This window comes from Phyllobates terribilis, unplaced genomic scaffold, assembly GCF_046119375.1.
Source record: "Phyllobates terribilis strain yellow unplaced genomic scaffold, ASM4611937v1 Scaffold_35__1_contigs__length_13245226, whole genome shotgun sequence".
NCBI lineage: Eukaryota > Metazoa > Chordata > Amphibia > Anura > Dendrobatidae > Phyllobates > Phyllobates terribilis.
Genome location: NW_027362795.1, coordinates 3,811,406 through 3,826,810, shown reverse-complemented (window position 1 = coordinate 3,826,810; position 15,405 = coordinate 3,811,406). Strand labels below are relative to the sequence as shown.

Genomic DNA, 15,405 nt, shown 5'->3' with positions numbered 1-15,405 from the left:
ATGAACCTTTGATCATTTGGATAATAGTATATAATTTGTGGAATTGGGTGCAATTCCGTAGTCATCTCCAACTTGATGCAAAACAAATTTGTCTTGCACAATATATATGATCAATAAAAATATGTAAATATATTATATATATACACACACGCTGCTCAAAAAATAAAGGGAACACTTAAACATCACAATGTAACTCCAAGTCAATAACACTTCTGTGCAATCTACCTGTCCAGTTATGAAGCAAAACTGATTGTGAATCAATTTCTCCTGCTGTTGTGCAAATGGTACAGACAACTGGTAGAAATGATCGGCAATTAGCAAGATACCCCCTATAAAGGAGTGGTTCTGCAGGTGGTGACCACAGACCATCTCTCTGTTCTCATCCTTTTTGGCTGTTGTTTTGGTCACTTTTTCATTTTGCCATAGCTCTCACCCCTAGAGGTACAGTAGCATGAGGCGGTGTCTACAGTACAACCCACAGAAGTTGCTCAGGTAGTGCAGTTCATCCAGGATGGCACATCAGTGCGAGCTGTGGCAAGAAGTGTAGCTGTGTCAGTCACCATAGTGTCCAGAGCATGGAGCAGATACCAGGAGATGTGGATGGAGCCATAGGAGGGCAACAACCCAGCAGCAGGACTGTTACCTCCTCCTGTGTGCAAGGAGAAACAGGAGGAGCACTGCCAGAGCCCTGCAAAATGACCTCCAGCAGGCCACAAATGTGCATGTGTCTGCACAAACGGTTAGAAACCGACTCCATGAGGGTGGTATGAGGGGCCGACTTCCAAAGATGGGGGTTGTGCTCACAGCCCAACACCGCGCAGGATGCTTGACATTTGCCACAAAACACCAGGATTGGCAAAGTCGCCACTGGCGCCCTGTGCTCTTCACAGATGAAGGAAGGTTCACACTGAGCACATGTGACAGAGTCTGGAGACGCCGTGGAGAGCGATCTGCTGCCTGCAACATCCTTCAGCATGACTTGTTTGGCAGTGGGTCAGTAATGGTATGGGTGGCATTTCTTTGGAGGGCTGCACAGCCCTCCATGTGCTCGCCAGAGGTAGCCTGACTGCCATTAGGTACCGAGATGAGATCCTCAGACCCCTTGTGAGACCATATGCTGGTGCGGTTGGCCCTGGGTTCCTCCTAATGCAGGACAATGCCAGACCTCATGTGACTGGAGTGTGTCAGCAGTTCCTGCAAGATGAAGGCATTGAAGCTATGGACTGGCCCCAGACCTGAATCCCTTTATTTTTTGAGCAGTATATGTGTGCGTATTTATAATAAATATATATACACACACTGCTCAAAAAAATAAAGGGAACACTCAAATAACACATCCTAGATCTGAATGAATGAAATATTCTCATTGAATACTTCGTTCTGTACAAAGTTGAATGTGCTGACAACAAAGTCACATAAAAATCATCAATGGAAATCAAATTTATTAACCAATGGAGGCCTGGATTTGGAGTCACCCCAAAAATTAAAGTGGAAAAACACACTACAGGCTGATCCAACTTTGATGTAATGTCCTTAAAACAAGTCAAAATGAGGCTCAGTATTGTGTGTCGCCTCCACGTGCCTGTATGACCTCCCTACAATGCCTGGGCATGCTCCTGATGAGGTTGCGGATGGTCTCCTGTGGGATCTCCTCCCAGACCTGGACTAAAGCATCTGCCAACTCCTGGACAGTCAGTGGTGCAATGGATGGAGCGAGACATGATGTCCCAGATGAGCTCAATCGGATTCAGGTCTAGGGAACAGGAGGGCCAGTCCATAGCTTCAATGCCTTCATCTTGCAGGAACTGCTGACACACTCCAGCCACATGGGGTCTGGCATTGTCCTGCATTAAGAGGAACGCAGGGCCAACCACACCAGCATATGGTCTCACAAGGGGACTGAGATCTCATCTTGGTACCTAATGGCAGTCAGGCTACCTCTGGCGAGCATATGAAGGGATGTGCAGCCCTCCAAAGAAATGCCACCCCACACCATTACTGACCCACTGCCAAACCGGTCATGCTGAAGGATGTTGCAGGCTGCAGATCGCTCTCCAAGGCATCTCCAGACTTGTCTGTCACATGTGCTCAGTGTGAAACTGCTTTTATCTGTGAAGAGCACAGGGCGCCAGTAGCGACTTTGCTAATCCTGGTGTTCTGTGGTAAATGCCAAGCGTCCTGCACGGTGTTGGGCTGTGAGCACAACCCCCATCTGTGGACGTCGGGCCCTCTGGCAGTGCTCCTCCTTGCACAAAGGCGGAGGTAGCGGTCCTGCTCCTGGGTTGCTGTCCTTATATGGCCCCCTCCACGTCTCCTGGTGTACTGGCCTGTCTTCTGGTAGTGCCTCCAGCCACTGGACACTACGCTAACAGACACAGCAAACCTTCTTACCACAGCTCGCATTGATGTGCCATCCTAGATGAGCTGCACTACCTGGTCAACCTCTGTGGGTTGTAAAGTCCGTCTCATGCTACCATAAGAATAATTGGTAAATCTCATGCTCCTCTGATATCATCCTCATGCAGTATATTACTGTACAAAGCCTCGATATCTAGTAAGGCCTGCTCCCCTACATGCAAGTATACATGCTCGAGGGTATACATGTAGGGGAGCAGGCAGAGGGAAAACTCCAGAGGGATTATTTTAACTGTAAAACCTCAGGGCTTATTCCAACTGCAGGACCTCAAGCGATACTATGGGAACATTATACTGTGTGTGGGGGGGAAGGTGGTAGTGTAGGAACATTACTCTGTGTGGGGGGCATCAAACATATTGCAAAAAGAGCATAATGGGGGCATTACACTGTGTGGAGGCATCATACATCCTGCATAAGGGACATAATGGGGGTATTACACTGTGTGAGGGGCATCATACATCCTGCATAAGGGACATAATGGGGGCATTACACTGTGGGGGCATAATACATACTGCATAAGGGGCATAATGGGGGCATTACACTGTGTGGGGGCAAGAAAGGGGCCCTGTACTATGAGAACAATACATTATTACAGGAAACACAACAAAAACCTTATGATTCTTATAAAGGGGCAACACAAGACCCCAAAAGAGTCTCCGAGCTGAAGGGGTTAATGACCCCTGCGCCCAGTAATGGGGTCTCCACATACCTCCACCTGCAGAGCCGCCACCACATATATGGCTGCTCTGTGCGCACAGGAGCTGTGATGAGGTCACAGGAGGGGAGGAGTCAGGGGTCACATGATCAGGGGCCTCAGTGGATGCAGGACTCTGCTGTGCTGGTTGTCATGGTGCTGGATGAGCTGAAGTTTATGTGTGGGGTCAGGAGGGGTTTACAGTGTGGATGTAGCAGAGCCGAGTGTGTACGAGGTGTACGGAGCAGAGCCGCGTATGTACGAGGTGTACGGAGCAGAGCCGTGTGTGTACGAGGTGTACGGAGCAGAGCCGTGTGTGTACGAGGTGTACGGAGCGGAGCCACGTGTGTACGAGGTGTACGGAGCAGAGCCGCGTGTGTACGAGGTGTACGGAGCGGAGCCGCGTGTGTACGAGGTGTACGGAGCGGAGCCGCGTGTGTACGAGGTGTACGGAGCCGAGCCGCGTGTGTACGAGGTGTACGGAGCAGAGCCGCGTATGTACGAGGTGTACGGAGCAGAGCCGCGTGTGTACGAGGTGTACGGAGCGGAGCCGTGTGTGTACGAGGTGTACGGAGCGGAGCCGCGTGTGTACGAGGTGTACGGAGCGGAGCCGCGTGTGTACGAGGTGTACGGAGCGGAGCCGCGTGTGTACGAGGTGTACGGAGCGGAGCCGCGCGTGTACGAGGTGTACGGAGCGGAGCCGCGCGTGTACGAGGTGTACGGAGCGGAGCCGCGCGTGTACGAGACGTACGGAGCGGAGCCGCGCGTGTACGAGACGTACGGAGCGGAGCCGCGCGTGTACGAGGCGTACGGAGCGGAGCCGCGCGTGTACGAGGCGTACGGAGCGGAGCCGCGCGTGTACGAGGCGTACGGAGCGGAGCCGCGCGTGTACGAGGCGTACGGAGCGGAGCCGCGCGTGTACGAGGCGTACGGAGCGGAGCCCTGTGTACGAGGTGTACGGAGCGGAGCCGCGTGTGTACGAGGTGTACGGAGCAGAGCCCTGTGTACGAGGTGTACGGAGCAGAGCCGCATGTGTACGAGGCGTACGGAGCAGAGCCCTGTGTACGAGGTGTACGGAGCAGAGCCGCTTGTGTACGAGGCGTACGGAGCGGAGCCGCGTGTGTACGAGGCGTACGGAGCGGAGCCACGTGTGTACGAGGCGTACGGAGCGGAGCCGCACGTGTACGAGGCGTACGGAGCGGAGCCCTGTGTACGAGGTGTACGGAGCGGAGCCGCGTGTGTACGAGGTGTACGGAGCAGAGCCCTGTGTACGAGGTGTACGGAGCAGAGCCGCTTGTGTACGAGGTGTACGGAGCGGAGCCGCGTGTGTACGAGGCGTACGGAGCAGAGCCGCGTGTGTACGAGGCGTACGGAGCGGAGCCGCACGTGTACGAGGCGTACGGAGCGGAGCCCTGTGTACGAGGTGTACGGAGCGGAGCCGCGTGTGTACGAGGCGTACGGAGCGGAGCCCTGTGTACGAGGTGTACGGAGCGGAGCTGCGTGTGTACGAGGTGTATGGAGCGGAGCCCTGTGTACGAGGTGTACGGAGCGGAGCCGCTTGTGTACGAGGTGTACGGAGCGGAGCCGCGTGTGTACAAGGCGTACGGAGCGGAGCCGCGCGTGTACGTGGTGTACGGAGCGGAGCCGTGTGTGTACGAGGCGTGCGGAGCCCCGTGTGTACGAGGCGTGCGGAGCGGAGCCGTGTGTGTACGAGGCGTACGGAGCAGAGCCGTGTGTGTACGAGGCGTACAGAGCAGAGCCGCGCGTGTACGAGGCGTACGGAGCAGAGCCGCACGTGTACGAGGCGTACGGAGCGGAGCCGCGTGTGTACGAGGCGTGCGGAGCCGGGCGTGTACGAGGTGTACGGAGCGGAGCCGCGCGTGTACGAGGCGTACGGAGCGGAGTCGGGTGTACGGAGCGGAGTCGGGTGTACGAGGCGTGCGGAGCGGAGCCGCGCGTGTGTACGAGGTGTGCGGAGCGGAGCCGGGCGTGTACGAGGCGTGCGGAGCGGATGCTGCCCCTCTCCAGGAGCGATCACAGCAGCACGGCATGAGACATTCTTGTACCACACTGACTGTCCTGACAGAACACAGCTCGTCAGGACATAGCCCCGACCTCCAGCGACAGCCGGACAGTCCCATTGGATCGGGGACGGTTGGGAGGTTTCTGTATATAAGTTGTGTGTGATAATTGTAGAATTATTAATGTCTTAGCATAAAATGATGTACCTGAGTGTTTGTGCCGGGGTCCACATGCATGGGGGGGTTGAGGCGGTGCTGGCTGTATTATTCAGACGGCATCTGCCTGTAACAGTAGTAACCAGAAACTACTAGAAACTCTGCACCAAAATGAAGCAAATCCTTATTCTGGGACCTTCGCCTTGTACGTAACACCCCCGGATCCGGTACAAGCCGGGCAGATGGTCTCATTCATGTCATTTTCTGCTTAAGGTTCTGCGGTTTTCTGGCCAACTATAAAAAAGAAAAAGCGTAAAACAATATTTGTTTCTGCTGCATTGACATAAGTACAATCTTTCATTATATATAAATCTATTACACGTCGGGTCAATGCTGTAAAGGACAGTAAAGTGCCATGGTTGTGGTTTTTGGGTCTCTCTACTTCCCTCCCAAAAATGCAATCAGAAACTTGTAACTACTGATCTCTCCACAGGAAGAATCCGACAACTCCATCAATGGGATCATTTTATAAAATGCAAGATGAAAATGGTCTCACAAACCACATTTTTTTTTAAATGTTCATAAAAAAAACCAAACAAACAAAAATAATAACCTTACTTTGATTTTTTTCCCCATTTTTCAATACTTTATGTGCTAAATTGAATGTTATCAGGATCAACCAGGTAAGTTCTAATGATCCCATCTGATAAAATGATCAGCTTTATTTCCATGGGATCGTTCTGTAGCAGAGATGGGACCTGCAGCATTTTCATCCTGAACTTCACTATGTATAGATGTAGCAAAGCTTAATGTGACAATTCACACACCGCATTGATACATTGTCTCAGAAGGTTAGCTCTCATAACAGAATTAACATCACTTATACTGGAACTAAACTTACAATTTATTTTTAGAATTGTGAAAATTATGGCACTTTGCAAAGCACTTCATTAGTTTCTTTGGCGTCATATCCATAAAATGATGATATTAAAGTGGCCTCCAGACCCTGCTTTTCCCCAGTGCAGGAGCGTTGCTGGGGTCCTAAGAGATCAGGGATCCCAGCCCCAAAGTACGTGTTTCCCCATATAACCTCCCTGTCACTTAAAAGAGGATTTATACATATATAATTACAGTATACCACTGTTACTAATCTAAAATACACTATACAAAGACCAATATTCCCAAAATTACTACTATACAAGGCCAAAATGCTACTGCTACACAATGTCCTCTACCATCACCACCACACAGTGAGTCCATATATGAAAGAAAACCCCGCAGGGTAAAAGACCATCAAAGGAGTCCAGGGAGTATAAAATCTATCATATCTATTCAGCAATAGAAAAATAGGATGATGGGGGAAGGGACACAACACATATGTGATTGTTAGACATGTAAGTGAAAAAAAAGCAAGGCACGCAAGGAAGGGGCCATTCCAGGTATAATGGCTGTCTATAGTATCATCATGGGTATACTAAAATATCCCAAAATAGACACCGCATATATTCCACTGGGGGCAACAGTCATCATATACAGGTGCATCTCACTAAATTAGAATATCATCAAAAAGTTAATTTATTTCAGTTCTTCAATACAAAAAGTGAAACTCCTATATTATATAGAGTCATTACAAACAGAGTGATCTATTTCAAGTGTTTATTTCTGTTAATTTTGACGATTATGGCTTACAGCCAATGAAAACACAAAAGATATTAATTCAGTAAATTAGAATAATTAACAAAAAACACCTGCAACGGCTTCCTAAGTGTTTTCAAATGTCCCATAGTCAGTTTCAGTAGGCTCCACAATCATGGGGAAGACGGCTGACTTGACAAATGCCAAGAAGGCAGTCATTGACACACTCCACAAGGTCCCAGAGTTCCAATTTTCCTTTGGAAATCAAGGTCCCAGAGTCTGGAGGAAGAGTGGAGAGGCCACAATCCAAGCTGCTTGAGGTCTAGTGTGAAGTTTCCACAATCAGTGATGGTTTGGGGAGCCATGTCATCTGCTGGTGTAGGTCCACTGTGTTTTATCAAGACCAAAGTCAGCGCAGCCGCCTACCAGGAAATTTTACAGCACTTCATGCTTCCCTCTGCTGACAAGCTTTTTGGAGATGGAAATTTCATTCTCCAGCAGGACTTGGCACCTGTCCACACTGCCAAAAGTACCAATACCTGGCTTAAAAACAACAGTATCACTCTGCTTAATTGGTCAGCAAACTCACATGACCTTAACCCCATAGAGAATCGCTAATAGAGAATCTATGGGGTACTGTCAAGAGGAAGATAAGAGACACCAAACCCAACAAAGCAGACGAGCTGAAGGCTGCTATCAAAGCCACCTGGGCTTCCATAACACCTCAGCAGTGCCACAGGCTGATCACCTCCATGCCACGCCGCATTGATGCAGTGATTGATGCAAAAGGGGCCCCTACCAAGTATTGAGTGCATTTACTGAACATACATTTCGGATTTTAAAAACATTTTTCAAGCTGATGTTATAAAGTATTTTAATTTACTGAGATAATGACTTTTGTGATTTCATTGGCTGTAAGCCATAATCAGTGGCGTACCACCAATGGTGGAAGGCCACACCACTGCTATGGGGCCCGTGAGCCTCGGGGGAGTGAGAAGGATAGGTGAGTATTGGGGGGGTGGGAGGTTGCGGCGGCTGCGGAGCGGGCACACGCAGTAGCGGCTGCTGTAGCTACCACGTGTGCCCGCTGCTAAAGGGACATGAATATTCCCTCTTCTCCACTTCCATGGGCGTGGAGAAGAGAGAATATTCAGTCTCTTTAGTAGCGGGGACGGAGGAGCGCTGAGCCGTGGCTCCTGCTTACAGTGCCCACTACTAAAGAGAATGCATATTCACGCTTGTCAACACTCATAGTCCCGGCGTGGAGAGGAGTGAATATGCCGGGAGCAGCTCACCTCGGCAACTGAGAGCGCGCGCTGCTCAGATACCAACATGAGCTGCTGGCAGACAGAACACAGCAGCTCTGGAGCAGAGGTGAGGAAGGAAGGCGAGTATAAGTATTTATTTTTTGTGTGTGCAGTGATGGGACCACACATACCAGGATTGGGGGGTGAGGAGGCCATACATACCAGGATTGGGGGATGAGGGGGCCATGCATACCAGGATTGGGGGATGAGGGGGCCACACATACCAGGATTGGGGGATGAGAAGGCCACACATACCATTCCTGACCCCATTTCTGGCGATTGGATATTTCCCTGGATCTCGTGTATCCTGCTGCATATTGCTGTATATAACATAGGCTTACGTTATGTGAACAATGGCCAAATAGCTGTTGGCTGAGAACTCATCCTAAAAGATAAAATCTGCGATGGAGGTTCCTAATACGGCTTCCAACGAAGATCTGAAATCATCCAAATGTGTATAAGAACTAGCGAGTGATAAAGGAGACAATGGCTGGTAGGTAATAAGTCATTACTGTTATGATCTGCTACAAGCACTAAGGAAAGACAGGAGATCTGTCCCTACAATAGAACTAAGCTAGATCCCTACGATGTAACGGGGAACCTGATCCTTCGATCAGACCCGCTAAAGTCCTCGGCTAGTCTGAACGAAGACCTATAGATATGAGGGAGGGATCCCTACAAGAACTAGGGACTGGGAGAAAGATGGACACCTCCTAGCAGAAATTGTAGCAGCAAAAAGACAAACAAACAACATAGAACATAGAGGTCCAAAGACCTAGCTAAACTGAATGAGAAAGATAACAAAGCACCTGGCTAGCTTAAGAGTAGAAATTACAATGAAGTCCAGCATGGCCAGAAGGGCGGAGCAGGATTAAATAGGCAAAAAAGGTCATGTGACCAGCAAAATAGAAAAAACCTAACAGGAGAGTTCTAACAGTACCCCCTCTTCTATGAGGATCCTCCGGATCCCCTAGGCCCAGGCTTATCAGAAAACCTCTTGTGAAACGCTCTGACAAGTCTGGAAGCAGAAACATCATCCGCCCTCACCCATAAGTTAACCTCGGGACCGAAACCCTTCCAAGCGACGAGATACTGCAAACTCCCTCTATACCGTCTAGAATTAAGGATGCGGGAAATTTCATATTCCCCGTCCTCCACCACCGGAGGAACAGTGGCAGTGGCGTCTCTATCTGATACATCAGCTTTTTTCAATAGAGAAACATGAAACACCGGATTAATCTTCCAGGAGGTGGGAAACTCCAACCTAACAGCAGATTGGTTAACTACCTGAAGCACCTTAAAGGGCCCTACAAACTTGGGACCCAATTTTTTAGAAGGAATCCTCAACCGCAGATTCTTAGAGGACAACCAAACCATGTCACCAACCGTAAACAAAACCTCTTGACTTTTCCTGTCAAAGTACCTCTTAGATTTTTTGTTAGCCTCCTGAAGATTACCACGCACATCCGTCCAAACTCTCTCCAAATCACCGGAAAAACTCTCCTCCTCAGGCACAGCCGATACCAATTTGGAGAATGACCCAAAAGACGGATGTCTCCCAGAACAACAAAAAAAAGGCGAACACCCAGCAGAAGAGGATGTATGATTGTTAAGAGCAAATTCAGCAAGTGGCAGAAACTCAGACCACCCCTCTTGATTGTCTGCCACAAAACAATGCAAGAACTGCTCAACATCCTGGTTCTTCCTTTCTGTCTGGCCATTAGACTCAGGATGATATCCCGATGAAAATGACAAATGAACTCCCAACCTGTCACAAAAGGCACACCAAAAACGAGCCACGAACTGAGGTCCCCTATCAGAAACAATGTCAGTAGGAACACCATGGAGTCTGACAATTTCCTTGACAAAGGCCTTAGCGAGTGTCTTAGCGCAGGGCAGTTTGATTAAGGGAACCAAGTGACACATCTTGCTACAACGGTCCACGACCACCCAGATGACCGTGAAACCCTCAGAGGGGGGAAGGTCAGTAATAAAGTCCATAGCCAGATGTGTCCAAGGTGCACTAGGAACCTCCAGAGGGCAAAGCAACCCCGCAGCAGGAGTATGTGAAGACTTAGATCTAGCACACACAGTACATTGATGCACCCACTTAATGACTTCCTTCTGCCATCCAGGCCACCAAAAACTGCGACCCACAAGTCTCTTGGTCTCAGAAATTCCTGGATGACCTGCCAACCGAGACTCATGACACTCAACAAACAAATCTCTCCTAAAGGTCCTAGGCACAAACAACCTCCCATTGGGAGTGTTAGATGGGGCATTCTCCTGTGCTTTAAGAATCTCATCTTCCAAAACGGAGTCCAATGCAGCAATCATAACACCTTCTTGTAAAATGCTCTCCTCCTCCTCAGCACCGACCATGGGAGAAAAGCTGCGAGACAAAGCATCAGCTTTAACATTCTTGGTACCCGGGATGTAAGTAACGGAAAAATTAAACCGCGAAAAAAAAAGTGCCCACCTAGCCTGACGGGCATTCAAGCGCTTGGCAGCATCAAGATAGATCAGATTTTTATGATCAGTGAAAACCTGAATGGGAAATTCAGCACCTTCCAAGAGATGACGCCAGTGTTCTAATGCGAGTTTAATAGCCAGCAATTCCCGATTACCAATATCGTAATTAAGTTCAATCTCAGAAAAAATTTTTGAAAAAAAGGCACAGGGATGTACTCCATCCTTGTTTTCCTGAGACAACACCGCACCGACCCCGACAGAAGAAGCATCAACTTCAACCAAAAACGGCTTAGTCACATCAGGCTGCATAAGGATGGGGGCAGAGGTGAACCTCTCCTTTAGAAACACAAAAGCTTCAATGGCCTCAGTAGTCCACTGAACCGCATTAGCACCTTTCCTGGTGAGATCGGTCAGTGGTTTAACAATAATAGAAAAATTTTTTATGAATTTTCTGTAAAAATTGGCAAAACCCAAAAACCTCTGTATCGATTTCAAACCAATAGGCCTAGGCCATTCCTGCACAGCTTGAACTTTCACCGGGTCCATCTCAAAGCCCTCGCTGGAGATAATGTAGCCCAAAAAACTAATTCTCTGTACAGCGAACTCACATTTCTCTAGCTTAGCAAAAAGCGAATTGTCAATTAATAACTGTAATACCTCACGTACGCTCTGCCAATGAGACTCCAGATCCGGCGAATAAATCAAAATGTCATCCAAATACACAACCACATTTTTGCCGATCAAAGGTCTAAGGATGTCATTAATAAGATTCTGAAAAAATGCTGGTGCATTGGTAAGACCAAAAGGCATAACCAGATTCTCAAAATGACCCACAGGAGTGTTAAAAGCAGTCTTCCATTCATCACCCTCCTTCATGCGCAACAAATTGTATGCCCCCCGGAGATCAATTTTAGAGAACCACTTGGCCCCCACTAACTGGTTAAACAAATCAGGAATCAATGGCAGTGGGTAGGGATTGCGTACAGTAATTTTATTAATCTCTTGAAAGTCCAGACAAGGACGTAAACCGCAGTCCTTTTTTTTAACAAAAAAAAATCCAACAGCCACAGGTGACTTAGAGGGTCTGATATGACCGGCGGCCAAGCTCGTCTGTATGTATTCCTCCAAAGCCTTTCTCTCAGGGATAGTAAGATTAAATAAACGACTTTTAGGAAGAGTCGCTCCAGGGACAAATTCAATGGTACAATCATAGTCTCTATGGGGAGGCAAAATTTGCGACACCTCCTCAGAAAAAACTTTCCAAAAATCCTGAATAGGTACAGGTAATTCCCCTTTATCCACAGCAGCAATGCGCCCGTTACAACACTTGTCATAACACTTAGGGCTCCAGGACTTAATTTCATTGGTAGACCAATCCAGTACAGGATTGTGCAATTTTAACCAGGGTAACCCCAAAACTACAGGAGAAGGCAAATTATTTAATACCACCAAATCCAAATTTTCTTGGTGAATACCATTAATAGTGAGGGGAAATTCATAAACCTTGTGAGTAACACATTTCAAGGGAGAGCCATCGACAGAAACCACGGCAATAGGGGATGACAAAGGTTTGGGTTTTAATTTAAGTTTTTCCAAGAATCCCCCATCAATCACATTCAGAGTAGAACCACAATCCACAAATACCCGAAATTAAATTAATTCTTCCTGAGCAGCAGTAGTAGCAGAAAGAAATACACCCTTAGTATTTAAACAGGCTATACGGGCGTAACTGACCTTTTTTTTTTTTTCTTTGTTCATACGAAGCACACAGTTCTTAATGAAATGGTCAGATCCACCGCAATAAAAGCACAAACCTTCAGAAAATCTGCGGTCTTTTTCCTGAGAGCGGGGTGACATCGCCCCGATCTCCATCGGCTCTCCAATGTCAGTACAGACCCTCTCAAGACTCGGAGCTGACATGGCAGAGGATTTACTCTGATTAACCCTTGCACGCAGTCTCCTGTCCACCCGTATAGCTAATTGCATTGCCTCCTGCAAGTTTCCAGGTGAAGGATAAGCAATCAGCAGATCCTTAACCCTTTCACCTAGCCCCGCAAGAAACAAACTTTTCAAAGCTGAATCGTTCCACCCCACCTGAGCAGACCACCGACGGAAGTGAGTACAATAATTTTCCACATTACCTGATCCCTGCCTCAAACGTCTTAATTCAGACTCAGCAGATGAGACACGATCAGGATCATCATACAGCAACCCCAAAGCAGAAAAAAAACTATCCACTGATCTAAAGCACGGATCACTAGGTTGGAGAGAAAAGGCCCATCCCTGAGGTTCTTTGCGCAAAAGTGACATTATGAACCCTATGCGCTGTGATACATCACCAGAGGATCTGGGTCTTAAACGAAAATACAATAAACAAGCATTTTTAAAGGAAAAAAAATCTTGTTGTTCACCAAAAAATAAATCAGGCAATCGTGCCTTTGGCTCTACAAAATGCGCTCCAGAACAGCTACTCACGTGTTGTTGGAGCTCGGCCACCTCCAGAGAGAGTCCCTGCAAGCGTTGAGCCAAATCCTGAACCGACACCATGATGGAAACTGGAGGTTGTAACGGGTCCGGGAGGCGGAACCTCTGAGCTACTATACAAGGGGGCGGCCCTTGTAAGGGAGCGGGTGGCAGTCTCTGGGTGAACGGACAGGGAGTTACGGCAAGTGATCAGGGCAGTCTCTGGGTAAGGGGTAGGTACGACCTGTGATGGCAGAGCCTCCGGGTAGGCTAGCAGGCAGATGGTAGATGTGTGCTCCCAGGTGAGCAAGCGAGAGTCTCTGGAATAGCAGGTGGTCACGGCACGTGACGGCGGAACCTCCGGGCTGGCAGGCAGGTAGGTAACGGAGAAGCGCTCCCAGGTGAGCGGGCAAGAGTCTCTGGAATAGCTGGTGGTCACCGCACGTGACAACGGGACCTCCGGGCTGGCAAGCAGGCAGGTAATGGAGATGCGCTCCCAGGTGAGCGGGCAAGAGTCTCTGAGATAGCTGGTGGTCACAGCACGTGACAACGGAGCCTCCGGGCTGGCAAGCAGGCAGATAACGGAGAAGCGCTCCCAGGTGAGCGGGCAAGCTGGTCCATAGACAGACTGACCGGAGTAGTAAGGCAGACCGTCGGACCTCAGGCAAGCAGGCAGGTAGCTGATATGCGCTCCCAGGTGAGCGGGCAGGCTGGTCCTTTAGACAGACTGACAGGAGTAGTAAGGCAGACCGTCGGACCTCAGACTGGCAGACAGGTAACAAGTATTCAGGCAGGAATCAGGCAGGTAACTGGCAGGTAACTGGCAGGAAACTGGCAGGTAACTGGCAACGGGACCTGAGGGCTGAAGCACAGGTGAGACACAGGTGCAAACAACATTGCTCGGGCACCTCCATTTTGGAGGAGGTGCCTTATATATGATGAAGTCCTCCGGCCATTGGCCGGGGACTCTTTAGGGCGGCGCGCGCGGCCCCTTTAAGAGGAGGGGAGCGCGCGCGCGCGCGCCCTAAGCACAGGGGCCGGGAAGGAGCGCGCGCTGAGAGCAGAGCAGGAGGAGGACGCCGGGACGGAGCGCGCGCTGACAGCAGAGCGGGGGGAGGATGCCGGGCACGGAGCAGAGCGGTGAGGGGAGCAGCGTCCCTGCCTAGCAGAGGGCAGGGACGCCGGCACTACAGTACCCCCCCCTTTAGGCCCCCCCTTTTTTAGGCCAGACAGAAATTTAGCTAGGATGAGAGGGGCATGGATGTTCTCCCGGGGCTCCCACGTTCTCTCCTCAGGACCAAACCCCTTCCAATCTACCAGGAAAAAGGTCTTTCCTCTTACCCTTTTGGTGGCAAGAATGTTCTCTACCTCAAACTCGTCCTCAGCAGAAACCGGAGCAGGAGGCGTACCTGTAGACTTGGAAAAAGAGTTAAGCACCACAGGTTTGAGGAGAGACACATGGAAGGAGTTAGGGATCCGTAAGTTGGCCGGGAGTTTCAATTTATAGGCCACCGGGTTGATCTGACTGATGACCTCCAGTGGGCCGATGAACCGAGGCCCTAACTTATAGGAAGGGATCTTGAGCCGGACATATTTGGACGAGAGCCAGACTTTATCCCCAGGGCGGAATTGAGGAGGGTCCAGACGTTTTTTGTCAGCGTGTCTTTTCATACGCTCGGATGACAGAAGGAGTGCGGACCGGGTACTCTCCCATATGGAGGAAAATTTGTTAACAAGAGATTCCGCAGCCGGATTGTCCGCCGAGGTGGAGACGGGAAACGGGATCCGAGGATGCTGACCGTAGACTACAAAAAACGGGGATTTGGAGGAAGACTCGCTCTCGTGATTGTTGTACGAGAATTCGGCCCATGGCAGGAGATCCACCCAGTCAGAATGGTGGGCATTAACGAAGTGCCGAAGGTAACTGGTCAGGTTCTGATTGATCCGCTCCACTTGACCATTAGACTGTGGGTGGTAAGCGGAGGAGAAGTCCAGGGTGACGTCCAGCAATTTACAAGTGGCTCTCCAGAAACGGGAAGTGAACTGTACCCCACGATCCGACACGATGTGACGGGCAGGCCATGAAGACGGAAGATGTGGCGGATAAAGTCTTTAGCCAGCTCGGGTGCAGACGGAAGACCTGGCAGTGGAATGAAGTGAGCCATCTTGGAGAAGCGGTCAGCGACCACCCAAATGACCGTACAACCGGCAGAGACGGGCAGATCAGTAATGAAGTCCATC

The 15,405-nt window shown here is 49.5% G+C and overlaps 1 protein-coding gene across 1 annotated transcript in view; it reads right to left on the bottom strand.

The window, feature by feature from the left end:
* LOC141182593 (uncharacterized) overlaps positions 1-3,211 on the bottom strand; it is a 31,862-nt gene extending 28,651 nt beyond the window's left edge. The window contains exon 1 of the mRNA XM_073660749.1: positions 3,126-3,211. The gene's annotated coding sequence lies outside the window, so the exon portion shown is untranslated. The remainder of the gene's footprint in view (positions 1-3,125) is intronic.
* Between the last annotated feature and the right edge of the window lie 12,194 nt (positions 3,212-15,405).